Source organism: Meles meles, chromosome 21, assembly GCF_922984935.1.
Source record: "Meles meles chromosome 21, mMelMel3.1 paternal haplotype, whole genome shotgun sequence".
Lineage (NCBI taxonomy): Eukaryota > Metazoa > Chordata > Mammalia > Carnivora > Mustelidae > Meles > Meles meles.
Window position 1 is genome coordinate 40,003,738 of NC_060086.1, and position 26,921 is coordinate 40,030,658.

Here is a 26,921-nt window from a genome sequence, read left to right on the forward strand (position 1 = left end):
AAATAAAGTATTTTAAAAAAATAGCAAACAATTAATAAGTAGAGGGGATATATCCAATAGAATTTACAGACATTGTATGGGAAAATGACCTATGTCTCCCATTTGTCCCCAAGATCTACCCTTCATCCTTCTCTACTCTGTCTTCTGCCCCAGAAATGGACCTTGATAAATGCCACCAAGGGGCTCCCTTTCCCCCAGGCTTCATCATAATGCAAACAGAGAGAGAGAGAAGTAAAGTTGGGATATTATACCCCATCTTCTCTCCAAGCCACCCACATCAATTTCCTTCAGGATTCCATCAACCGCTCCTTCCCCCACATCTCTAGACCCATTTTCCTTATACCCTGCCATACCTGTGTCCCATTATTAAAGCTGCCTTGAATTATCCTAACATGAGTATGTCATCTGTTTCCTGCTGGGGCCCTGTTTGATATAGAGAATGACTCAAGTGTGAGAAAACTCATGAAAATTCTATTTCCTCTAAGTTTGATGTTGTCAAAAGCAATAAGGGCACACCTTTTCTGAGCTGAGAAGATCCTGATATTGAATTAATCTCTCTTTCACACACACACACACACACTCTCTCTTTCCCTCTCTCTCTCTCTCAAACACACATGCACACACACACACACACACACACACACACACACACACATCTTCCAATCTCTACTGATCACAAACTGACCTACAGAGCCCTTAATGACCTTCTATCTAGGTCAGCAACTGAACAGATAAGACATTCCCAAGAAGGCTGCCAGAACCAACCCAACATTATCCATGGCTGCCTGGCTCACGCTGACAAGTGACTCATGTGACAGGAGTATGAGAAGTTCTCTGGAGATGAGATTGGGGTTTCCTCTCCTTCCAACCTGCGCTGGTACTTTCGATGATACTGCCAGGGGGTTATCGTATGGGCAGGGCAGCACCTAAGACAGCAGGCTGTAAAAAGAAAATAGATGTCCTACACAAAGGGGGCATCGGAATAAAGGGGATGGACAGATAACACTTTGTGCAGAGGGTAAGGCCTGAAAAGCAGCTTGAGATAAAAAGAACAATGACAATAGCTCAAATGTAGTGATCCCTCTGCCCCTAGGCCCTGCACTGCATGTCCTGTTTCACTAAATGGGTGCAGTGGCCCAGGTGGGGGAGGTACTACTATAAATCCATCACACATGAGGAAACTGGGGTTTGGCCAAGGTCACACAGCCCAAAAGTAGTATAGGCAGGGTTGTAATTAAGTCTATCCCTTTCCAAGATTGGACTGGACTGCAGAAAATGAGAACGAAAAACAGTGGGGAGAGAAGGACGGTGGTAGATACAAAGCCAGTCTTAAGGGTCTGATGAAGAAAGACTCATCCTCCGGTGCCAGTAATCATCAGTAATGCCACCTGGATCAGCACCCACAACTCCTTTATCCGTCTGACCCTGTGCACACCCTCAGTCTCGGCACTTGTCACGCTGCTCTGGGATTATGTGTCCTGCAGTTTCTCCCTCCAGGTGCTAGCGCCTTTGAGAGCAGGGGCCATGTCTGTTCACCTTAGTACACCAGCACCTCATGTAACCATGCAAGAGTGGACATGAGCAAACACTCAGCATCCTCGGACATCCCACAGGATACGACAAGGCATTTTGTTCGTCAATAGGAAATCCACCTCCAGGCTGGGTTTCTAGCAGTAAGTGACTCTTCTCACCAAAGTGACTTTAAAATGTGTCTCCTTTAACATCATGAATGATGGCACATGCTGACATCATGACATCTTGGTGTGATGACCAAAAAGGACACAGCATCACTTGTATAGTACTCCTGCCAAAAATGGCTCGCCTCAATCAAGTCAGGAGGCAGCAATCAGACCAATCCATCTTGCATTTGCATATGGGATGTTCTGCCAAACATCTGACCTGGACGTTTTAAAAACGTGAAAGGCATAAAACACACACAGTCACACACACACACACACACACACATATGCATATGCAAATGCATACACCCCCTCACACACATACACATTCATACACACACTTCCTCTCTCTCGCTCTCTCTCTCACACACACACATAGTCACACATACATATACATGTACACACTCACACAAAGGCTGGGGAATTTCCTTAGCATAAAGAAGTCTTTAAAAATGTGAAAAATGAATGTAATGTATTGTCTTTGAGTGCTAGAATTTTTAATGAGCCATATAGAATACTAGGATAATTGGGGAGTTTGACTATGGAGTGTATATTAAATAACAGGATTATACCATCATTAAATTTCTTTTTTTTTAAGATTTTAGTTATTTATTTGACAGAGGGAGAGAGAAATCACAAGTAGGCAGAGAGGCAGGCAGAGAGGTGGGGGGAAGCAGGCTCCCTGCTGAGCAGAGAGCCCAATGCAGGGCTCGATCCCAGAACCCTGAGATCATGACCTGAGCTGAAGGCAGAGGCCCAACCCACTGAGCCACCCAGGTGCCCCATTGTTAAATTTCTTGAGTGTGATCACTGAATTGTGGTCATGGAGTAAATGCCCTTGATCTTGGGTGATACGTGATCAAGTATTCAAGGGTGAAGTGTCATAGTATCTGCTACTTACTCCCAGTTTAGTTTACTAAAAAGTGCCCATGATTGTATGTGTAAAGAGAGATAGAGAGAGAAATCCAATAAGGAAAAGTATTTAACAACTGATGAAGGGTATATACATACTCAGTGAACTGTGTTTGTAATGTTCCTGTAGGTTTGAAATTTTTTCAGAAAAAAAGTTGGGAGAAAAGACACCTAGGCATGGAGTTGCTAGGTTTTATGGTAAACAGATGGAAAACTTTTCTTTTTTTACACCAGACTGTTTTCCACAGCAAGTATGATACTTTATACTCCCGTCAGTAATGTATGAGGTTCCAGTTTTCCCAAATCCTCACAGTACTTGATGTTGTCCATCTTCTTTATTACAGTCATTCTACTGGTATCTCAGTGTGGTATTTTTAAGGTTTTATTTATTTATTTGTTTGAGAGAGAGAAAGAGTACAAGCAGAGGGAGCAGCAGAGGGAAAGGGACCAGCACAATCCCCGCTGAGCAGGGAGCCTGAGGCAGAGACTCAATCCCAGGACCCTGGGATCATGACCTTAGCTGAAGTCATATGCTTAACCCACTGAACCACCCAGGCTCCCCTCAGTGTGGTTTTGATTTGCATTTGCCTCATGAACTAATGATGTTGAGCAAATTTTCATGTGCGTATTGGCCACCGGTATATCTCGACAGAAATGTCCTAAAATGGGACTGTGGCGATGGTTGCACAATCCCGTAAATTTACTAAAAGTCATTGAACTGTGCACTTACAATGAGTGAATTTTAGAGTATGTAAAGTATACTTCAATAAAGCTGCCTTCTTTTTAAGGAGGAAGAAATAAAACAGTCAACGCCATTCCTATTGAGGTAGGAGCCCAGGCACTGATGACGGCAGTGTAATCGCGGAAGAGTTCTCAAAAACAGCAACGATGCCACCAAAAGAAGGAGTGAAGGTCACGCAAACAGAGTCCCCATAGCCTGGGAGATAAAGGGGTGCAAGCCGACTTCCTCCTTCTACCACATTAGCTGGAGGGTCTCATCAGTTCCTAAGTTCACAGGCATGAAGTAAATTGCACACGGGAGAGCCTCAACCATGTCAACAAAATCTTTTGTCACCATTATAGCATTTTAGGTGAATATATGCCATCACCCAAAGTCCAGAGGCTGTGAGACCCCCCCTGAATCCCGGCACTAACAGAAATTTGACAAGATGGTTGAAACACTGGTGTCAGACACCCCTAAGTCCAAGTCCTGCCTTTCCCTACCACTAGCCACGTGACCCGAACCACTTAACTTCTCTGAGCCTCACCCTCCTTATCTCTAAAGGGAACATAATAAATGAACATACTTTAGAGGGTTGTTGGAAGATGAAATGACATCATACATGTTAAAGCTCTGGCATGGGACTCAACAGGTAACAACTATGATCATTTATTGAACTAGTACCTATAAAATGCTTGGAGCAGTGCCTGGACATGGTAAGGTGAAATAAATCACTTATGAGTAATCGATGCAGTAATCCCATCAATGAGTAATCCCATTTTTCCTTCTCCCAGCCCCTGGCAACCACCATTCTACTATATGCTCCCAAAACTTTGACCATTTTGGATTCCACTTATAAGTGGAATCATGGGGTCCCTGGGTGGAGGGACATGGGAAGCATCTGCCTTCGGCTCAGATCATGATCTCAGATCAGGATCCTGACTCCCGCCTGGGCAGAATCAGGTCAGCAGTCTCTCTTTAGAGACTCTCATCTTAACAAGGCTTAGACTTGTCTGGGTCACCTTCTTCCACCAGCAAGGCACCTGGTTCAGGGCTGATGCTTAATAAATGCTGGTGGGTGAACAATGGCTTTTGCTACAACCACGAATAATGTTTCTACAGCACCCGCCCTGTGTGGGGCAGTCTACTGAGCTCATTTATTCTTCAAACTCAGTTCTACAAGGTGGTACATTTTACAGAAGTGGGACTCGGGTGCTGGTAGACAGAGAAACTTTCAGAACACACAAATCTACCAAATGGTAAAGGTGACATGAAAACCAAATGGTATTAGACTAACACCACATCCTTAACAATCACCCAGTTCTGGGAACACCTCACTCCCAACCTTTGGAATGTGTCTGCCTGGCACACCCCATGTATCATCTAGCGCAGACAGCATTTACCAGAACATGCCCACGGAGGAAAGAACCCATGTTCTGGCCACCAGACAGCCAACAATATGCTTCGCGCCCCATTTGGCTCCAAAGTTATGAGCTTCCTGTCAACACTAAGAGTCGGTCTGAGTTTCTCATGACAAAAGGGCTCCCAAATTATTCTCCTGACCAGACAGCTGCTGCTTCCCAGTTAATTCTAACAGCAAGTGCATACATTATGCACATGGAGGGAATCAAAACCCCCTGAAAAAAATTATTTTTCTTGAAAGTTAAAAGAGCCCACTTCTACCCGGGGCTTTCATTTGCTCTCGCTCAAACGGCAGTTCCTATTAAAGCCAAATTATACCACAGAAATGACTGTGGAGTGTACATCAGCAGATCAATTTATTTAATTAGCCTGGGTAATTATAGAGGAGTGAAAAATGCCTTGTGGTGGGAATGAACACAGATGAGTGGGGACTGGAGGACGGTGAAAATGCAATCCCCAGTCAGGGGGAGGCTCCACGTGGCACATGGCTGGGCGGCTTCCCGCAGCCTCTGCAGGCACTGAGGGGCATGCACCAAACCAGCCTGGCTCCTGGGGTCCCACCAGACCCGAGATCTACAGACATGGTTTTTAGATTATTCGGAGGCTGGAAGGTTCTCTTTTCTTTCTTTGTATATATATATATGTGTGTGTGTGTGTGTGTGTGTGTATGTGTGTGTGTGTGTGTGTGTATGGTAAGAATACATATCATGCAATCAACCCTTTTAAATTTTTAAGTGTACAATTCAGTCCTGTTAACTACAGACACAGTGTGGTTCAGCAGGTCTCTAGAACTTACTCATCTTGCATAACTGACACTTTCTACCCATTGAACAGCAAATTCCCATTATTCCTTCTCCCAGCCCCTGGCAACCACCATTCTACTATATGCTCCTAAAACTTTGACCATTTTGGATTCCACTTATAAGTGGAATCATGGGGCGCCTGGGTGGCTCAGTTGGTTAAGCGTCTGCCTTCGGCTCAGATCATGATCTCAGGGTTTTGGGATCAAGCCCCGCATTGGGTTCCCTAATCAACAGGAAGCCTGCTTCTCCCTCTCCTACTCCCCCTGCTTGTGCTCTCTCTCTCTGTCAAATAAATAAAATCCTTAAATTAAAAAAAAAAAGTGGAATCATCTGCCATTTGTCCTTCTGTGAATGAGTTATTTTACTTAACATGATGTCCCCCAAGTTCAACCATGTTGTTGCATATGGCAGGACTCCTTTCTTTTTTAAAGCTAAAGAATATTCCACTGTAGATAAGAACTGCTGGAGGATAGAGAGAAATTGGAACCTTTGTACACTGTTGGTAGGAATCTAAAATGGTGAGGCTGCTTGTAAAACACTACTGAAGTTGCTGAAAAATTTACAAATAAAACTACTATATGATCCAGCAATACTGTTTCTGGGTATATATACCAAAAAACTGAAATCAGGATCTCAGAAAGAGATCTGCACTCCCATGTTCATTGCAGTATTATTCACAACAACCACTGTATGGAAACAACCTAAGTATCTATCAACAGATGAATGATAAAGAAGAGATGATGAGGTTTTTCAAGCAGCACTTGGTGTAGGTATTTTTACAAACTGGTTCTCCCCTCAGAAAAGGGATCTTCATTCTTAACCAACACTCAGAGAGCACACATACATAAAATACATTTATTGAGTGCCTACTATTTGCATAATTACTTGTTCCACATTTGTCTTTGTTGTTAGGCTGTAGCCTCTGTGTGTACAGAGAAAGGCAAGAATCGAAGGCAAGAACAAGAGAGATATATGGCCTGAGTCTGAGCCTAAGCTCCACCACTTCCAGGATGTATGAACTTGGGCAAGGTGCTCAACCTCTCAATGCCTCAGTTTCCTCATCTGTAAACAGATGCAAATGCATCAACACAGTGTGTGGCACATAGTAAGATCCAATGCTTGGAGATATATATATAAACATATACATACATACATATACTTGTTGGATGGATGGGTGGGTGGATGGATGGATGCAAAAAGATGAAACGCGATAGATGAGAGGATGGATGTGTGGGTTTAGATGAATGGGCAGATAGATGACTGGGAGGATAGATGGATGGATAGATAAGTGGATGGATGGATGGGCAATGAATGGGGGTGCTGGATGCGCTGATAGGTAGATTGATGGGTATAAGGGTGGGTAGGTGAGTAGATGGATGGGTTGATGGAGGGACATGGGAAGAAACAGGATAAAATGAGGTAGATGAGACGATGGATGAGTGGGTGGTGGATCAAATAATGGCTTGATGGGCAGATAGATGACTGGGAGGATGGATGGATGGATGAACGGATGGGTGAGTACAACTGTGGGTGGGTGAGTGGATGGATGGGTGGATGGATGGATGAATGGATAGATGGGTAGATGGGCAGATGAATGACTGGGTGGATAAATGACTGGAAGGGTGGGTGAATGTGTAGGAGGGTGATGAATGAGTAATAATTTCTAGGTGTATGGTGTCAATAAGAAGACATATGATATGATCCCTACCTTCAGTGATGATTATTATCTCTTCTATGTGTCAAGTGTATCTTTTATAAAGAGGATTCTTTGTACTCCAACAGAGACTAATAGTTCCATTTTATAGAAGATGAGAGAACAGCTCAAGGAATATGGGTTCATGCATTCTTTCATAAGTATTTGTTGAGCACCTACTATGTATGAGTCCCTATAGGCACTGATAGAGCACCAAAAAACAAACAGAAATCCCTGCCTCCAAGAAGTCTATACTGCAGTTGGAAGAGACAGAAAATAAAAGACAATAAGGAAAATATATAAGACAGTGAGAAATTTTATGAAGAGGCAGGAAGCAAGTAGAGGGAATACAAGGTACCAGAGGTAGATGGAATTCCAATTTTTAATAGGGCACCCAGGTATGGTCTCACTGCAAAGGTGTTGCTTAAGCAAAGGTCTGAAGGGGTGAGAGAGCAAGCCAAATGGGTGTCTGGGGAAAGAGCTTTCCAGGCAAAAAGAGCAGCACATGAAAAGCCAGATACCAGTGAGAAGGCATGAACTATGTGCCAGGTCGTATTCTAAGTTCTGAACATACAATCAGATATTTGACCCTCACACCAGCTCCTGAGGGAGGTGGTGTTCTCATCCCCACCCTGCAGAAGGGAAAACTGAGGAGCAGAAAGATAAACAAACTCGATGAAAGAACTGGGACTGGGTCAAGGCAGCTCACCTCCAGAGAATATGTTCAGCATTATACCCTTCAACAAGTCAGGGTCATGCCTTAGAAAACAGTAAAACCAGGACTAGATCTAATTCCTCTCCCAAGGTACGTTCCACTACACTGTGCTGCAGTTAAAACCCCGGAAGAAGGCAAGACTTGCACACAGGAAAAAAGCAAATGACAAATGCAAGGGTCAAGCAGGAGCACCAGATGAAGCATGACACGAAGCATGACATTTGTTAAAAAAACAAAAGGCCCTTGGTCTGGCTATCATCTCTTTCTGCACACCACCCTTCCCTTCTCTTCCATCACATGAAATCCTATGCAACCTTTGGGACATGGTTCAAATGTCATCACTTCTCTGTAGTTCTCTACAAATTAATTCTTCCCTCAATTTTTCTCCCACGACAATTTCTATAATGATAATCATTTAAATCAGACCCTTTCTGGGCGCTAAATATGTGCCAGGCATGTGCTCACGAATTCTGATCACAACCCTAGAAGAGAGGCACTGTTTTATTCCCCATCTCATAGCTGGGCATCCTAAGACTAGAGACTTGGACTGACACAAGGACACACAGACCGTAAGGCAGATTCAGGATTTGAGTTCCCATTTGCCTCCAGAGCCCGTGAGCTTTGCAGAGGTGATGCAGTTTGATAGTTATCTGTGTGCTTGTCTTTTTCGCCATGTTGCCAACTCCTGCAAGGCAAAGAGCCTCTGAGCTTCCAACTCTCAGCACAGATCCCAAAATGCACTAAGCAAGCATTTGGTGACTGTCCTCTGCAGCACGCTGCTCTTGTGTCTCAGAGGAAGCAAGTTTCCCCAGTATTTTCATATGGGCATAATTAGCAGGATTTCTTCCTCACAATATGGTTGGGGAGTTTCTGGAAGGTCAAACTATCCTAAAATATCACCCTGCCAGCCCCCCAAAGTGTCATTAATATCATCCCTGAAAGTCTATGCATGTTCAGAAGTCCCCTTATTAAAATGTGAACGGAAGTGGGGGTGGGAGTGAGGTGTGATATATGAACCCAGTGGCTTCCGTGACAATCTCATGCACTGAAGGAAACTCCCTCCACTGAGTGGGTGCACTAGAAGCCCCATAGGCAGGGGCAAATACAGATTCAGTAGTTACATCTTCTTAATGCTGCTGCTTCAAAAGAACAATTGTCCTCCACTGAGAGGCAGGGACACATAGCTGTGGATTGTGCAACCACAAAATCTGATCTGAAGCTCATGGCTTGGTTGTTGGTGAAAGTGGAGGAGGGTTAATCAACCTTGGCACATTCTGCACAGGTAAATATACATGAGGACTTCAATTTGGGTCTGGACAGTATGGTTTGTGCTATCTTATTTTGAGGGGCATTGTGGGGAGGAGAGAAATGAGGAGAATAGTGGGGAGGAACTGGGCCTTTTTCTCGAGGAGCCCTTGGCCTGTATTGGATTTGAAAGACTCAGCCCCAGTGGAGCTGCTGCGGGGCCTAGGAAAAGTACAATGAAAACTAGGAACATATCCCCTCTCAGTATTGAGCACAGCCCTGCCTCTCACTTTAAGGATGGGCAGTTTGAGGAACAGCAAGAGGCAGCCCCCCTCGAACGTGGACAGAGATATGCTCACAATGGTGACTGTGATGAGCAAGAAGGTGAATGGGCATTTGTAAAGCCCAAATACTGGGAGAAAGAGGAATTTTACAGAGGGTGACCTGGATGTGCCATGTACATAGATTGAGGCAAAAATACGAACCTGAGGTTACTGATATTAACATGTCTCTATCAGTATCATCAGTGACAAAATCTAGAGATAGTGTATAATACTATTTCATTAAAAGCTCATTTAGCGCATACTAGGTATTTACCCAAAGGATACAAACATAGTGATCCGAAGGGGAAACTGCACCCCAATGTTTATAGCAGAAATGTCCACAATAGCCAAACTATGGAAAGAGTTCTGATACCTATCGACAGATGAATGGATAAAGAAGACATGATATATATATGGGTGAGTAATATTCCATGATATGTATGTATGTGTGTGTATATACATATATATGTATGCATACATACATACATATCATGGAATATTACTCACCCATCAAAAAAATGAAATCTTACCATTTGCAATGACCTTGATAGAACTACAGGGTATTATGCTAGGTGAAATAAATCAATCAGAGAAAGACAATATTTCACTCCTATGTGGAATTTAAGAAACAAAACAGGATCATAGGGGAATGGAAGGAAAAATAAAAAAGATGAAATCAGAGACGGGGATAAACCATAAAAGACTCTTTTTTTTTTTTCTTTTCAGCGTAACAGTATTCATTGTTTGTGCACCATACCCAGTGCTCCATGCAATACGTGCCCTCCTTAATACCCACCACCTCTTAACTACAGGAAACAGAGGGTTGCTGGAGGGGAGGTGGGTGGGGAGATGGGGATAACTGGGTGATAGGCATCGAGGAGGGCATTTGATGTAATGAGCACTGGGTGTTATACACAACTGATGAATCACTGAACTCTACCTCTGAAACTGAAAACACACTATATGTTAATTAATTGAATTTAAATTTTTAAAAAAGCTCATGTAGCACAAATGCTTTTTAAATACAGTTGGATATTGTTGCTTACTTTTTTCAATAAAGTTAGATTTTGCCAACAAAAACTATACAAAAGCTCAATGGCTATAATTCGAAATGCAAATAAAATCCACATCAAAGTTGGGGATTCCGAGCAAGTTTCCCCAACACGACATGCTGTGAGGATGTCCTCATGATAGAGATAAAATCTCCATGAAGGAAAATAGCCTTTTAGGGATGAAATCCGTAAACCTAAATGAGAAGAAAATATCTGAGGACACTGGACTGGTAAGTTTTGCATTGGTAAGGAGGTGGAGGTATTTAGGGAGGAACAAGATGGGAAACAGACAATGGATGTGATTCAGCTGGGCACACCACACTTTTACTCCATGGGAAGATTTTTTTTTTATTTGTAGTTTGATCTCCACTCAGGTCATTTGTGGACCCAAAAGGAATGAGCCTTACAAATCCTTCCAATGACACCGATGATGTAGAACATGGAGCTGTCCAAAGGATATGCGCACTTGGGTTAGTGAGAAGGGAAGGTGCAGGCCATGAACACAGAAAACCCAAACCTAGTGCTAGGTAAATAGCAGCAGATGTTTGCAGACAGTGTTCTGTTTTGTTTTGTTTTTTAAAGATTTTATTTATTTATTTATTTGACAGAAAGAGATCACAAGTAGGCAGAGAGGCAGGCAGAGAGAGAGGGGGAAGCAGGCTCCCCACCGAGCAGAGAGCCCAATGTGGGACTTGATCCCAGGACCCCAAGACCATGACCTGAGCCAAAGGCAGAGGCTTAACCCACTGAGCCACCCAGGCAGAGAGCATTAAAGGAAAACAAACACCCACAGAAATACTGACGATAAAGATTCAGTTCTTACAGTGAATCTTTGAACAAGTGACTGATACAGATAACTTTATTTCTCTGAAAACAGCAATAGGATCCTGACATAAACATGTGCACCCCACTCCGGCATAGATGAGCATGGGAAAGAAGAAGGCTATACTGTAAAAGGTGGAGCAGGACACACCAGACCAGACCTGAAGAAAGACTAATCTCTTAGTCATATATGCTCAGGAATTTTTACCATTTCCCTAAAGAGAAACAAGCATACATTTATATTAAAAATCCACTGCGTAGAATACACACTGTAAAAGTAAGTGCCCCTAAGTGAACTATTTAGTAAAATGTATTGGTTATCACTCCAGGATATGAGTGTTATCATTACCAAATAACTCTTTTACTATATATATCTAAAAAGTTCTGAGTTGAATAACCAGATACCAAATATCCAAATACCATTAGATACAAATATAGGAAACATGTAAACCTTATTTCACTATTTATTTGAGGAACTGGCACCTAGAGTGTATTTGCATCAGTGGAATTCATTTGGATATAAGTAATTTTAAAAACCTCAGAAAAATTAGTATTAAAGAGAATTTAATGACTCTTTAACTGAAAAATATAGACATAGGACTGCAGGTATGATTTAATCAAACAACTATATCACCAAACACTTTCCTCTCTCTACCCTGCCTCTTGGGCACCAGATGGATATCAAAAGCAACAAGGGCCACATGCTTCCTTACTTGTGCCTAGCAGGGAAAGAACAAAGTTCTAAGCCTCACTCTGATTGGGCCATTCTAAGTTGTATGTCCACTCCTTATCAATACAATCATGGAATGCCACTGACTGGTATGCCCAACCCTGAACTTATCACTGGGGTACAGGAGAAGGAATTACCCATATTCTTGGTCTAATCAGAACTCTTCCCTAGTTATGGGGTTGGGGACACACACACACACACACACACACACACACACACACATTGCATGGTTCTTCTGTATGACAGAGGGGTAGTAGGTGTTGCAGAAACAACCATATGTCCATAAAAAGGAAAATCAAGGAAGCACCTCACAGTGCTGGGGGTTGCTGTACCAATTCTAATTAGGGTCTAAACATGCACCAAGGAGGCCAAAAGAGATGAAATGAGCTGTGCGAGTAGGTGACTGCTCAAATATTTCTGCACAATGCAGTCTAGGTCCAGCTTCCCCAGGACAAAAGGGAGAACTGTTCTCAAAGGCAAGTAGGAGCATTTAGCATCTTCAAATCCCTTCCTTCTTCAGAGCTTGAGTGGAGAGCTCTACAGGCACTGCCTCATTTACACCTTGCCAAAACATTATAAAGTAGGAGATATTGTTATCCTCCTTTTACAAATACACCAAGGTCCACACAGTGTGGATGAAGTTTCAGGGTCTCAGAACAGGAAGGGATGGAATATATGTCTTCTGTATCTGGAGTCTAAGGCATTAACCACAAACCCCACTACCTGCAAGGAGTTTCCTCTGCAAAAAGCTATACCAGCCCTTTGCCTTTAGCAGAGTCACTCAAAGCCTATGACTTGTCACCATGGTAGATCCAAGTTTCTAAAGCCAAGGCTGCTTGAGTCTTCCCAAATCTCAACAGATGGCTACAGAGCCCACCTGTGGAGCTGGCGGTCACGCTGAGCGTTAGCAAAACAACTATATGAGGGGAAGAGACGGATAAGAACAAAGCAATTGGGAGGTGAGAAATTATGCTGTCCATTAAATCAATATGTAGCATCCGCCCCAAACTTTGAAATAAACATTAAGACAAGGGCTTCACTAAAGGACATAAGCAGCACCGTGCCCACCCACCACTAACTCATTTTCCATGGAAAGGGAAGGGACAGGATTTGACATGTTTTCTTATTAAAAGGCCAGTTCAGATCTCACCTCCTTCAGAATGTCCCCTATGACTACAATTCAGGTAGAGAACCTTCACCTTTTGAAAACTCTTCTAGACAATTCACCCAGCAGCTCCACCAGGGTGTCGAACTGGCCTCACAAACTGAATATGGCCCAAAAAGAACTCCATATCCCCCTGTCCCAAAACGTCCCTCTCCCAGTCTCCTCTATCCTACTGGCTCAAGCAAGATCAGATGCATAATGTGCAGGACCCAGGGCAAAATGAAGTTCAAGCCCCTGTTTGAGAATAATTAAGAATTTCAAGATGGCAACAGCAGAGCATTAAACCAAGCACCGGGCCTTCTGAGAGCCAAGGCCCCATGCCACTGCACCAAAGCTGGCCCTGGGCTCAAGTCAAAAACCTATGAGATATGTCAGTTTCTACCCCCACCCCCCATCCCACATCCAATCTATCAGCAAGCTCCAATTCTAAATATATCCAAATCCAACCACTTTTCCACTCGTTCCATCACGACTGCCTCATTCTAGCTACTATGAGTCACTCCTGGACTGCACTGCAACAACCTCCTAAGTAGGCTCCTTCGTTCTCTCCTGCCCAGCAGCCAGTTTAATTGTTCAACATGAATCAGACCATGTCATTCCCTACCCAAGACTCTCCAATGTCCTCTTACTGGGCTTAAAGCAAATCTTCCCCTTATCATGAGCTAAGAGGCCCTGCACAATCTGCTTCTTACCACCTTCTCCAGCCTCATTTTCCCCCATGCCTTTCACTCACCCTGCTCCAGCTGTACTGGCCTCCTCGTTGGACCTCCAACACACCAAGCTTGCTTTTACCTCATGGTCTTTGCACTTGCTGTTCCTTCCGCCTAAAAAACTCTCCCCCGGGACATTCACATGGTTAGTTATTTAGTTAGTTTGAGGTTTTGGGGTTTTTTTGTTGTTAGTTAGTTGCCTTGTAACATATAGATCTCTGTTCAACTGCCATCTCCTCAGAGAAGACTGCCCTAAAAACTTTTCTAAAATAGCTGCTCGCCTCTTTCTTCCCACTTACCCAGCTTTGTTTTTCTCCTGAGCACTTACTACTAACTGGACTTGTATGATTTGTCTGTTGTGCTTGTTTGCTATTTTATGTCCCATACTTGAGTAGGAATTTGACTTGTCTTGTGTATTTATCCATAACTGTGTCTCCAGTACTTTGGACAGTGCTTGGCATATGGCAAACATATAAATGAATTAAATAAATTAATTATATACTACTTTAAATTATTAGTTGCTGTTCCGTGTCTATATGCCTTGATTTATATCTACTTTAGTGGAAGCTACCTGGGGGCAAAGGGAAAATTCAAACTTCTAAAACCTTCAAAACAATGAACTCAATTCCACCTACAAACTAGATGCTTCATAAATGTGTTCATTAGCTATTACCAAAACTCCTATTCTTCTAGTTCAGGAATAACAGATTTCATAACTCCCAATTACACACCCATGGCAGGCATCACTAATAGATCACAGAATTCTTTCCCACTAAGCCAGGACACAACCCTCAGAATCTTTCTCCAAACAACCTTTCTTTATATATATATATATATATATATATATATATATATATATTTTTTTTTTTTTTTTTTTTTTTAATTTGACAGACAGAGATCACAAGTAGGCAGAGAGGCAGGCAGAGAGAGAGGAGGAAGCAGGCTCCCTGCTGAGCAGAGAGCCCGATGTGGGGCTCCATCCCAGGACCCTGAGATTATGACCTGAGCCGAAGGCAGAGGCTTTAACCCACTGAGCCACCCAGGCGCCCCTCAAAACAATCTTTCAAGAAGTTTCTGTTTAAGACAATATTGTTTTGGCACCTCTGTTCTAATTGATAATATGAGGAAACAGATCTGAAAATCACTAATCCGGGCCAACTGTCTCTTCTCACTCTGGTTTGTAACACATGGTCTCCTTAATAGGCAGAGGACAGTACATTAAGGCAGCCATGCAATATGCTCTGCATTTATGGACAAACAAGAACAACAAGCCTTAGATGTGGAAAATTACCTTTTGTCATGATTCAACCTACAGTAAGTTAGACTTCTGCTGAAGAACTTCACTTAAAGAAAAATGCCAGAAAAAAAACAAATGGGTGGATTACAAAGCTCAGATTCCTTATCTCAAGCTAAAAAAAACATGTAGTTCCTTATCCATTCGTCCGTTGAAGGGCGTCTTGGTTCTTTCCACAGTTTGGCCACCGTGGCCATTGCTGCTATAAACATTGGGGTACAGATGGCTCTTCTTTTCACTACATCTGTATCTTTGGGGTAAATACCCAGCAGTGCAATTGCAGGGTCATAGGGAAGCTCTATTTTTAATTTCTTACACTGAAAATAAATATATTAATTAAAAAATTTTTTCAAAACAAAACAAAACATGTAGTTCCATATTGATTTTAATGGCCAGTACTGCTTATTGGGAAAACAGACTATTGACCCTTCCCAACTCATTTCTGACCAGGTTGGAATTTAAACCTAGCACCACTCCAAGATCTAATGTGATTCCTAGGGTTGCCTGAAATTCTTTGTGTGGGTCCTCTCCTTCAGCCTTCCATCATCCTATAGCCACCATTAGTCCTGTGGTTCCTTCTTAGTCCTCAGGCAAGGAAAGCTCTCCCACTTAGCTCCCAGGGCACCCTGAGTTTCAGTGCTTCATACTGGAAAGTTCATGTTTACCCCTGAACCATTCACTCTAAACATTTTTCTCTGAAGACTCACTGGCAGGACTGGCTCCAGCCTTTGATGAAATCTAAATTCTTTGCCATAAACTAACATGAGTCTGATCTCTTAATGATCGTTGTCTTTTTAAGCCCAATTGGTTAAAAGTGACAGAAATCCACCTAAACTGGTTTAAATTAACAATTTATGGTAACGACACACCTATAACATACTAAATATTATGTAACAGTAATGTCTCATGCAACCCAATGACATGAGGAGGCAGGCAAAATCCAGGAAGAACTGGAAGGTGAAGCTGAAAAGCTGTCACAAAGGTTACTCTCACCATTTCTCTGATATCAAATGGCCTTCAGTTTCTGCTTCCTCTCTCCAGGTCTCCTTCATTTTCTTTCTTCAAATCAGCTGTCCCTGCTTCTAACGTGGTAAGAAATGGCCAACTCTCAGCACTCAAGCTCACACAGAGATGCAAGTCAGAAAATAACAAGCATTGCTACTTCCCAATTACAAATTCCCAGGAGGGAGAACTTACTGGTCCAGCTTAGGTCATGTGCCCATCTCTGGTCTAATCAGCTATGGCCATGGAATAAGCCATGGCTACCAAGGTATATCATAAGAGGCTATATTCTCATAGAAAAGGAACTATGGCCTGAGCAGACTGTTCAGAAAAGATTAGCAACAACCATAGTAGCTACCGCCATCATTCCAGAAGCTTCCCTGTCTTATATCACCCTCTGTCCTTAAAATAAGTTTATAAATTACAGATATTCTAAAAATCCAGGCCCCTCCTTGCCTTCTCAAAATTTCTATCTTCAGTCAGCAGGCCACTGCCAGTTTTCAGCTACTTGCTCAGCCGCAGAGCCCATGAGTCAGAAGAAGAATTCATCTCTTCCAGAGTTATACTACCAATTCACTCCATGGACTCACATAAGCTAGAAGCAAGATGATCATGGTTTCCAAACCAAACATTCCACAATATTTACTAAGCAGATGTATATTGAGCCTGCTCTATCCTAGCTATTGTCCTAGGACCTAAGATATAACAAAAGTGACGGAAGTATTAGATTACATATTCTGATGAGAGGCTATTTTTGCATTTACTTATGTTAAAAAAGCCTGTAAATGGCCTATAAATTAGTTCATACACTTGGCAAATCACCTTGTCTGAATATATATTATGAAATCAAAACAGACTGGTTAAATCTGACACATGTGCTCCCCAAAACCCAGGTGACACCTGCAAGGGAAAGAGAGTAATCTTTGGGAAATCTCATCATTACACTTTTACAAAATAGAAAACACCTTAAACACATCCCACCAGGCCACCATCCCTGCATGATAAAAAGAGCTTCACACAGACCCAGTCAAGAGCTCCACAGGCCAAAGCCCAGTGAGGGGAAGTTTTTTTGTCATCTGAACCATGGGCACTGTCTAAATCCCTGACTACTCCAGGCAGCTGTTTCTGGGTCAGCCATCTCCTCGGCTTTGCAGAGTTCTCCTCTGCTCCCCACCCACTAGGAGAATAAATATCAAGATTTTGGCTGCCTTTCTCCAGCTGTGTTTGGAACGCAATTAATTTGGCACCTCTTAAATTTCCGTGTTCCAGCAAGGAAGGTACTTATGGCTGTAGGACATGGCCAATGAGAGAAGAGAGGGCATCTCATGCGTCCCCAGTGGAGAGAGGAAATCTATCAATCCATTAGCTGTGGCATCTGAGAAGATAAGAAAATCTTTTCAAAAGCCATGAGCACCATTTAAAGTCCACCTGAGAGAGGTGAGCTGAAAGCAAGGCTGGCCCAGGGACTCATACCTAAAGGAGAGGGGGCCAGCTCCTCCAAGCACTGTGGGATCTGCAGACAGTTATATCCCTTAGGACGATTATGTTTTTCTTCCACTCTCAAGAATGAGGCATGACTACCCGTCTCCAAGGGCAACTAAGCATACCTGATTTATAGAGGAAGGCAAAGAGAGAGACTGCCTGGCATGGGCCAGCAGGGAAGTTGAAGTACGCACACAGGCAGCAAGGCAAACTGCCGCCAGCCCATACCAGAAAGGCTGCAGAGGTCAAGCTGTCCACAGTCCTCATGTTAACAACCTATATAGGCCAGAACCAGCTCTGAACCTGTAGAAGGGATGGCACCCCCATATGATCTCATCCAATCTTCAGAACCAACCTGCAAGGGAAGTCCAGTATCATCCCTGGTTTGCAGATGAGAATTCTAGGGACTCAGAGAGGGCCCTGGTTCATCCAGTGTGACACAAATAAGAAGGAGCACACTCCAGGGGCTGCCTGAGCTGACAACTTGTGACCAGAGCACTATCTCACAAGTGAGTAAAACACCCAAGAAAAGAATCAGCCTCCAGTTTGCCTAATCTTCCCCCATTTTTAGGGTCTCAGTGCTGCCTTCTTCTGTCAGATAGGCATTTTGTCCTTCACTCTTGAGACCCCCAAAATAAATTTCCAAGCATCTTAAAGGACAGATGAGCCCCAACCCAGAGAGCACAGTAATAAGGAGTTCAGATTCTAAGGCCACATTTCCTGGGGTTAAATCCTCATTGCAGACCTTGAAAAGTCTGAGCCTTGGTTTTCTTAACCTGTAGAATGGAGCTAATGATAACCTGCACATCTCAGCCTGGCTGGGCAGATTAAATGAAACAAGGAAGGTCAAGGGTTTGACAGAATGGCTTGGAAGAAGAGTCCATAAATGGCAGATATCATCATCATTATCATCATCATCAACACCCCCAAAACTTCTATAGTCTCAGAACACCCTATGATAGGATCCATTCACTCATATGTACAACAAATATTTACTGACCACCCACTACGTGCCAGGAGTAATGCTGTATCCAGTAAGCAAAGAAAGATACAGCCGCTGCCCTCACCATGCTTACCACCTAGTGGGGGGTGGGGAGAATCTAATCTGGTTGTTCATGCAATGGAGAAAATAAGAGGACAAAGCCCCGGCTCCCCAAGGCCCCAAATGATGGGGAAGAACAGCCCCCATTTTTCCCTCTCTTCAATCTAAACCCCTGGAAAACCCAGGAACTCCCAGATCTGCACCTCTGTCCCATATCAGCAAGCCTCATACTCCAGTCCAGTCAACAAACAACCCGACAAATAAGCCAAAAGGCTATTATCTATGATATACTATGAATTCCTTTCAACCTGTAAGAAAAAGGGAGAGAACCCAAACTTAAAAATTGCAAAAGAGTGGTTCAATATCTGCAAACCAATCAATGGGATACACTGCACTGAAAAAAGAAAGGACAAGAACCATATGATTATCTCAACTGAGGCAGAAAAAGCATTTGACAAAATACTGCATCCTTTCTTGATTAAAACTCTCCACAGTGTAGAGATAGAGGGAACAGACCCCAACATCATAAAAGCCATATATGAGAAGCCCACATCGAATATCATTCTCAATGGGGAAAAACTGAGAGCTCTTCCCCTAAGGTCAGGAACATGACAGGGACATTCACTCTCACCACTGTTGTTCAACATAGTACTAGGAGTCCTAGCCTCAGCAATCAGACAACAAAAAGAAATAGAAGGCATCCAAACTGGCAAGAATTCAAACTCTCACTCTTCGCAGATGACATGATACTCTATGTGGAAAACCCAAAAGACTCCACCCCAAAATTGCTAGATCTCATACAGGAATAAAGTGGCAAGATATAAAATCAATGTGCCAAAATCAATTGCATTTCTACACACTAACAATGAAGCAGAAGAAAGAGAAGGAATCTACAATTGCACCCAAAACCATAAGATACCTAGGAAAAAGGGCGTCTGGTGGCTCAGTCAGTTAAGCATCTGCCTTCAGCTCAGGTCATGACCCCAGGGTCCTGGGAGCCCAGGTTCCCTCGGGCTCTCTGCTCATCGAGGAGCCTGCTTCTCCCTCTCCTCTCCACTGGTGCTCTCTCTCACTATCTCTGTCGCTATCTCTGTCTCTCTCTCTCAAATAAATAAATAAAATCTTTTTTTAAAAAAGTTATCTAGGAAAGAGGGGCACCTGGGTGGCTCAGTGGGTTAAAGCCTCTGCCTTTGGCTCAGGTCATGATCCCAGGGTCCTGGGATTGATCGAGTCCCATATCGGGCACTCTGCTCTGCAGGGAGCCTGCTTCCTCCTCTCTCTCTGCCTGCTTCCTGCCTACGTGTGATCTCCGTCTGTCAAATAAATAAATAAAATCTAAAAAAAAAAAAAAAAAAGTTATCTAGGAATAAACTAACCAAAGAGGTAAAGGATCTGTACTCTAAAAAATATAGAACAATAATGAAAGAAATTGAGGAAGACACAAAGACATGGAAAAACATTCCATGCTGATGGATTGGAAGAACAAATATTGTTAAAATGTCTATGCTATCCAGGGCAATGTACACATTCAATGCAATCCCTATCAAAACACCATCACATTTTTCACAGAGCTGGAACAGATAATCCTAAAATTTGTGTGGAACAAGAAAAGACCCCAAAAACCAGAACAGGTGATATCACAATTCCAGACTTCAAACTATATTACAAAGCTATAATCACCAAGACAGTATGGTATTGGCTCAAAACAGACATATAGATCAATGGAACAGAACAGAGAACCCAGAAATGGACCATCAACTCTATGTTCAACTAATCTTCGACAAAGGAAAGAATATCTAATGGAAAAAAGACAGTCTCTTCAACAAATGGCATTGGAAAAATTGGACAGCCACACATAGAAGTATGAGATATATATATAGAGATATATATATGATGAAGTATTATATATACACACACACATATATAAAATGGAATATTACTCAGGCATCAAAAAATGAAAGCTTGCCATTTGCAATGGCTTATAATATAGCTTGAAGTCTGGAACTGTGATGTCACAGTTTTGGTGTGAGGAGATACCACCTCACACCAGTCAGAATAGCTAAAATAAACAAGTCAGGAAACAAACATGTTGACAAGGATGCAGAGAAAGGGGAACCCTCTTAAACTGTTGGTGGGAATGCAAGTTGATACAGTCACTCTGGAAAATAGTATGGAGGTTCCTCAGAAAGTTAAAAATAGAGGGGCACCTGAATGGCTCAGTTGGTTAAGCATCTGTCTTCGGCTTATGTCATAATCCCGGGGTCGACATATCAAGTCCTGCATTGAACTCCCTGCTCAGTAGGCAATCTGCTTCTCCTTCTGCCCTTCCCCCCTGCTCATGATCTCTCTCACTCACCCTCTTTCTATCTCAAATAAATTAATTAATTAAATAAAATCTTTTTTTTTAAGTTTAATATGTTCATTCACACAATACAATGCATTAACTCTGTAGAGAACGAGATCTATAATATATGGCTAAGTGAAAAAAGGAAATGGCAGAACAATATGGATGATATTAATGTGTTTCTGTAATTACGCGTTGGGTGTTAAGTTGGCAAAGAAAAAAATCTAGAAAGTCCCTACCAAATTGTTAGAGGGTGAAATTTGGTGAGGAATAGAAAACTGCAAGTTTTCTCATTGCTTAGGGTTTTTTTTTAATTTTTACAAATTAACATGCAGTGCTCTTACAATGTGAAAAAAATAATGTGGTAAATTCACATTTAAAAAATCACTGAATTATATACTTAAAATTGGTAAATTTTATGGTATACAAATTATGCCTCAATAACATTGCTTAAGAGAAAAAGAAGTTACATATTTGTTCAACATTCAACAATATTTATTGAACAACTACTATGTGTAAGGCATCCTTCAAGACTTTAGGGGAAAAATAATAAGAAAGATACAATTCTGACCATTAGGAAGCTAACATTCCAAAGCAAAACATTTTATCTTATTAAAATTATCTTCTTTTAGAATACTTTATTTGTAGTCTCAGGTACATAAGATATATTATATATATATATATCTTTTTTTTTTTAAGACTTTATTTATTTGACAGACAGAGATCACAAGTAGGCAGAGAGGCAGACAGAGAGAGAGAGGAGGAAGCAGGCTCCCTGCTGAGCAGAGAGCCCAATGTGGGGCTCGATCCCAGGACCCTGAGATCATGACCCGAGCCGAAGGCAGAGGCTTTAACCCACTGAGCCACCTAGGCGCCCCTAAATATATATATCTTAAGCATACTACCATCCTTGGCATTCTACGACATAAGAAGACACAAGGATAATAGTAACATCTTACCCATGAAAAGCACATCTAGATTTCCAGATGGTTTCCTACCCATCCCCTGACCAATTCAACAAGAATCCAGTAAGGAATCACTCCTGCTCACAACTAAGGAGACAAACACATCAAAGATATGCAGCTGAGATGAGAATGAAATTATGAGCCAACCAGATGTCACCAGGTACCACATAGTGAAATGCCAAGAGTGTGGCCCAGAAAGTAAGCCTCAAAAAGGTCACCATGGATGGAAGAACCCCAGGAAGCTACAGGGGAGGGGGGTCAGGGACTGAGGGGGGTCTGTCCCAGAGGGAATGAAAAGGGACATCTGTCCTGAACCAAAACACATGAAGGGCCTCACATTTAGACTTTCAATATTATCTCCAAATGAGATTATATGAAACACAAAGATCCATAGAAAATACTGAGAGAAAAATGATTCCATCATCCAACCTTAAGCTTGTGTCCCATTGCCAGACCACACTGTCTGAGGTAAACTATGAACTGATTTATTCTTATGATTCCTATAATTATACTAAAAAGAGAACAATTAAATTACATTTATTGTGTGCATGTGTAAGTGTGCCAGAAGTTTAATTTGTCAAACATACATTTTTTAAATATACTACATTTTTTTTTTGACAGAGAGAGAGAGACAGCAAGAGAGGGAACACAAGCAGGGTGAGGGGCAGAGGGAGAAGCAGACTCCCCGCTGAGCAGGGAGCTCAATGTGGAGCTGGTTCCCAGGACCCTAGGATCATGACCCAAGCCAAAGGCAGACACTTAACAACTGAGCCACCCAGATTCCCCTACTACAGCTTTTCTAATCCCATTTTGGAATTCTTCCTTCCTTCCTTCTTTCCCCCATCCTTTCTTCTGCTTTTTCTCCATCTTCTTTAATTTACTAGAATCCTCCAAGACTGGACATGACCCAGACGTCTCTTTGTTCCTACAAGGAGCTCTGGACCTGAGCTGGTCCCTAGAGAGGTGAGAGCAACAAAACTTGCCACCTCCCTGAAGGCCTACCTGAAGGCCTCTTGGATTTCTCGGGCAGGCAACCAAACCCAGAGGGGGCAGAAGAGGGGCAGGCACAGTGAGGAGTCTTTTTCGTTGTCTATATAGTCAGGGAATCAGCAAACTTTTTCCATAAAGGGCCAGAAAATACTTTAGGCTTTCCGATCTGATGGTCTTTGTCTCAACCACTCAAGTTGACTTTGTATGTGAAAGCAGCCACAGACCACATGCAGATGAAGGGGCACAGTTGTGTTCAAATAAACTTTATTAACAAAAACAGACTTTGGATCAGATTTGCCTCATAGACCACAGTTGCCAACCCTTGCAGTTAATGGTAATATGATCTTTCTATTGTGATTCGATTAAAGAAAACTTGCACCTCCTGGCCACTTAGAAAACAATGGTGCGGTTTATTTATACGCACCTGGAGGTCAGGCCATATCTATAAAGGAGGTGATAACAAAGGGAAGGTAATACAAATAGAAATGAAAATCTGGATGATCCTAGTGATAATGTAAAGGCATCTTATATTAGCTTGATTAAATAATTATAGGTTAATGCTCCTCTCCTCCTGATACTCTTAATTGCTATATTCCATTGCAAGTAAGACACTGTCAGTTTAGGGGCACCTGGGTGGCTCAGTGGGTTAAAGCCTCTGCCTTTGGCTCAGGTCATGATCCCAGGGTCCTGGGATGGAACCCCGCATGGGGCTCTCTGCTCAGCAGGGAGCCTGCTTCCTCCTCTCTCTCTGCCTGCCTCTCTGCCTAGTTGTGATTTCTCTCTGTCAAATAAATAAAATATTAAAAAAAAAAAAAAGAACCACATTCTGGTTCTTTAATTTAAAAAATCCTATTAAAAAAAAAAAAGACACTGTCAGTTTAAAAGGCAGTATTATTTTAGGAACCACCAAAAAAGATAAAACACTGACAATTAAACTATAACATGTCACCTGATTTATATACATATATATATATATATCTTAGTGTATATATATATATATATATATATATATATATGTCTTAGAACCACTGAAATAAAGTATGTTCTCCCTTGACTAACACAAATTTCATGACCAAGGATTATATCTCCTTTTTTAAAAAGCTTTACTAAAATATAATTCATATAACTTAAAGTATACAGTTCAATGGTTTTTAGTATAGTCACAGATTTATGCAAACAACATCACAATTAATTTTAGGATGTCTTCATTACCCCAGAAAGAAACCCCACCCCCCCTTAGCCATCCCCCTCCAATCCTCCCATACCCCCAACCTAAGCAATCACTAACCTACTTGCTATCCACCAACTGACAGATGGCGGTATATCAAGACAATGGAGTATTATTCAACAACGAAAAGAAAGAAAATACGGGTAGAAGCTACGACATGGATGGATCTTGACAACATGGTGTTGAGTGAAAGAAGTCACATGATATACAATCCCATTTATATGACATGTCCAGAATGCATCTCCTTTTTTATGGATCCAATCCCAACTAGATGCTGCCGCAAGTAACAGTTACAGACTCATAATAGCACATACGTTAGTTATTGGTGTTCAGTGTTCAGAATCAATCTGGAGACAGAGACAAGAAGATCAATGCTACAATAAACTCTTCAGGTGAGAGTAATAGTAAGCAGACAGGGAGGGGGGAATGCAGGAGAGGTGGAAGGAAATGATTCTAATTTCTGTGTCTTGCCTCACAGAGTCAAAAAATACTGCCTACCGTCGATTAATAAAGAAATAGAGTGTGTTATCTAAAGCTATAAAATTAACCATCGGGAGAGACAGAGATAAAAATGCGGGTGGGTGTAGGAGGACAGAGTCTGAGCTAAGTCTACATCTTTCATTCCTCCTCATTTCAATCATCCCACAAATATTGATACTGACTTAAAAGCACAAGGGGCTGAGGGTCAATAAAATTTTTAAAGATGATAAGGAAATAAGAGTATGAGCACAGTTTAGACCCATGAGGGGACCTCCAGAGTAAGTAAAACCAGGAGTGGTTAACAGTAGTTACTGAGGAATACTAAGATGCAAGTTGGAGAATAAAGATGGGGCTAAGAGGGATATTTTACTTTTCATTTTTTTTCTTCCTCTATATCATTTGAATTCTTATTACTAGGTGTGGGTATTATTTTGTAACAAAAGAAAACGTTATATTCATATGTGTATTATTCAATATATATTTAATATATAACATGGTAATATATAATTGTATGCATTATTATATATTATACAATCATTAATTATAATATATAAAATATATCTATTTCTTGGAATATAAAAAGCTCTCCTGGCGGGGCGCCTGGGTGGCTCAGTGGGTTAAAGCCTCTGCCTTCGGCTCAGGTCATGATCTCAGGGTCCTGGGATCGAGCCCCGCATCGGGCTCTCTGCTCCGCAGGGAGCCTGCTTCCTCCTCTCTCTCTGCCTGCCTCTCTGCCTTGTTGTGATTTCTCTCTGTCAAATAAATAAAATATTTAAAAAAAAAAAAAAAAAGCTCTCCTGGCTTTTAAAAATCCCCTGTTTAAGAGGAAATGCTTCTGGGTGGGTAACAACCTAAGTGTTGTCATTAAACCCCTAAAACTTGTTTCCTCAAAAGTCGCCCAGGAGAAAGGTGGAAGAGATTTACAGGAGTCAGACACAAGAAAGACAAAGGGACTCCCACCCATACACTGATTCCAAGTCATTTTGATTAAGGCTGGTCCTGATTTGGGGCCAATATGGGTCTTTATTTTATAATCGGAAACCTAGAAATAGGTTCACATTTTAAACCCTTCCTCTCTTAGGATCTGGCATCTTGGGGGGAAAGAAAATTCTCACTTGAAGGCTTAAAAGGCTTTTTGATAGAAGGGAGGAATTTGCAGACCCCATGGAGAGATGGGGTGGCACCCAAAGTAGCCTTGGCTCTCTGCCTGTGGGTCAATAGCTCCTCCCTGCCAGGTGGACAACTCTTTAGTGGCTGCTACGAGGCATTGCCTGACATGCTGAAAGCCTAAGCAGGGTTCCTGTAATGGCCTTAACTCTTTACCCCTTCCTGCAACCATAGTCTTCAGCCACGTGACTTTGTATTTCTCCCAATAAAGAGGTGAAGCCTATTTCCCCACCCCCTGACATGTGCATGGCCATGTGACTGGCTTTGGCGAATGGCATGTCAGAGGTCTAATGTTACTGAAGGCTTGAAAAGAGTTTGTGATTGGGCTCTGTCATTACCATGAGAAGAATATGCCCAGTCTAGCCCACTGGTCCCACAATAAACGGTGTGGAACAAAACAAATTCCCAAACCAAGCCCCATCTGGATTATCCCACCCCCACTTGACCCTCAGACACAAGTAAGAGGAACTGGGTGGGACCTGGAATCAAAGCAGGACCTGCCTCTTTCTCTCTGTGGGGCTGCAAAATTTCATCTCTGTGTGTTTCATATCCCCCCTCCGATTCCTGGAAGTGAACATCTGATTGGCCCAGTTTGAATTCAGTGGTCACTTGAGCCAATCACTTATGGCCAGGGGTGGGCTTTGGTGGCCAGTTGGTAGCTCAGCAGGAGCCTGGGACCAGCCAGAAATAGACAGAGTTGGACACCTCCATATTATATCTGCCATGTGCAGACCTGGGGTTTGATGGTCCTCAAAAATTGTATATTTATTTGAATTAAATAGCCTAGAAAAAGCTCTGGCTATGTGTCTGTGTGAATTATCAATTCTTGGCCATCAAAACTGAGATTTCCTTGAAGGCACTGTAATAGTTTGCTAGGACTATCCTAACAAAACATTACAGACTGGACAGCTTAAACAGCAGACATTTATTTCTCA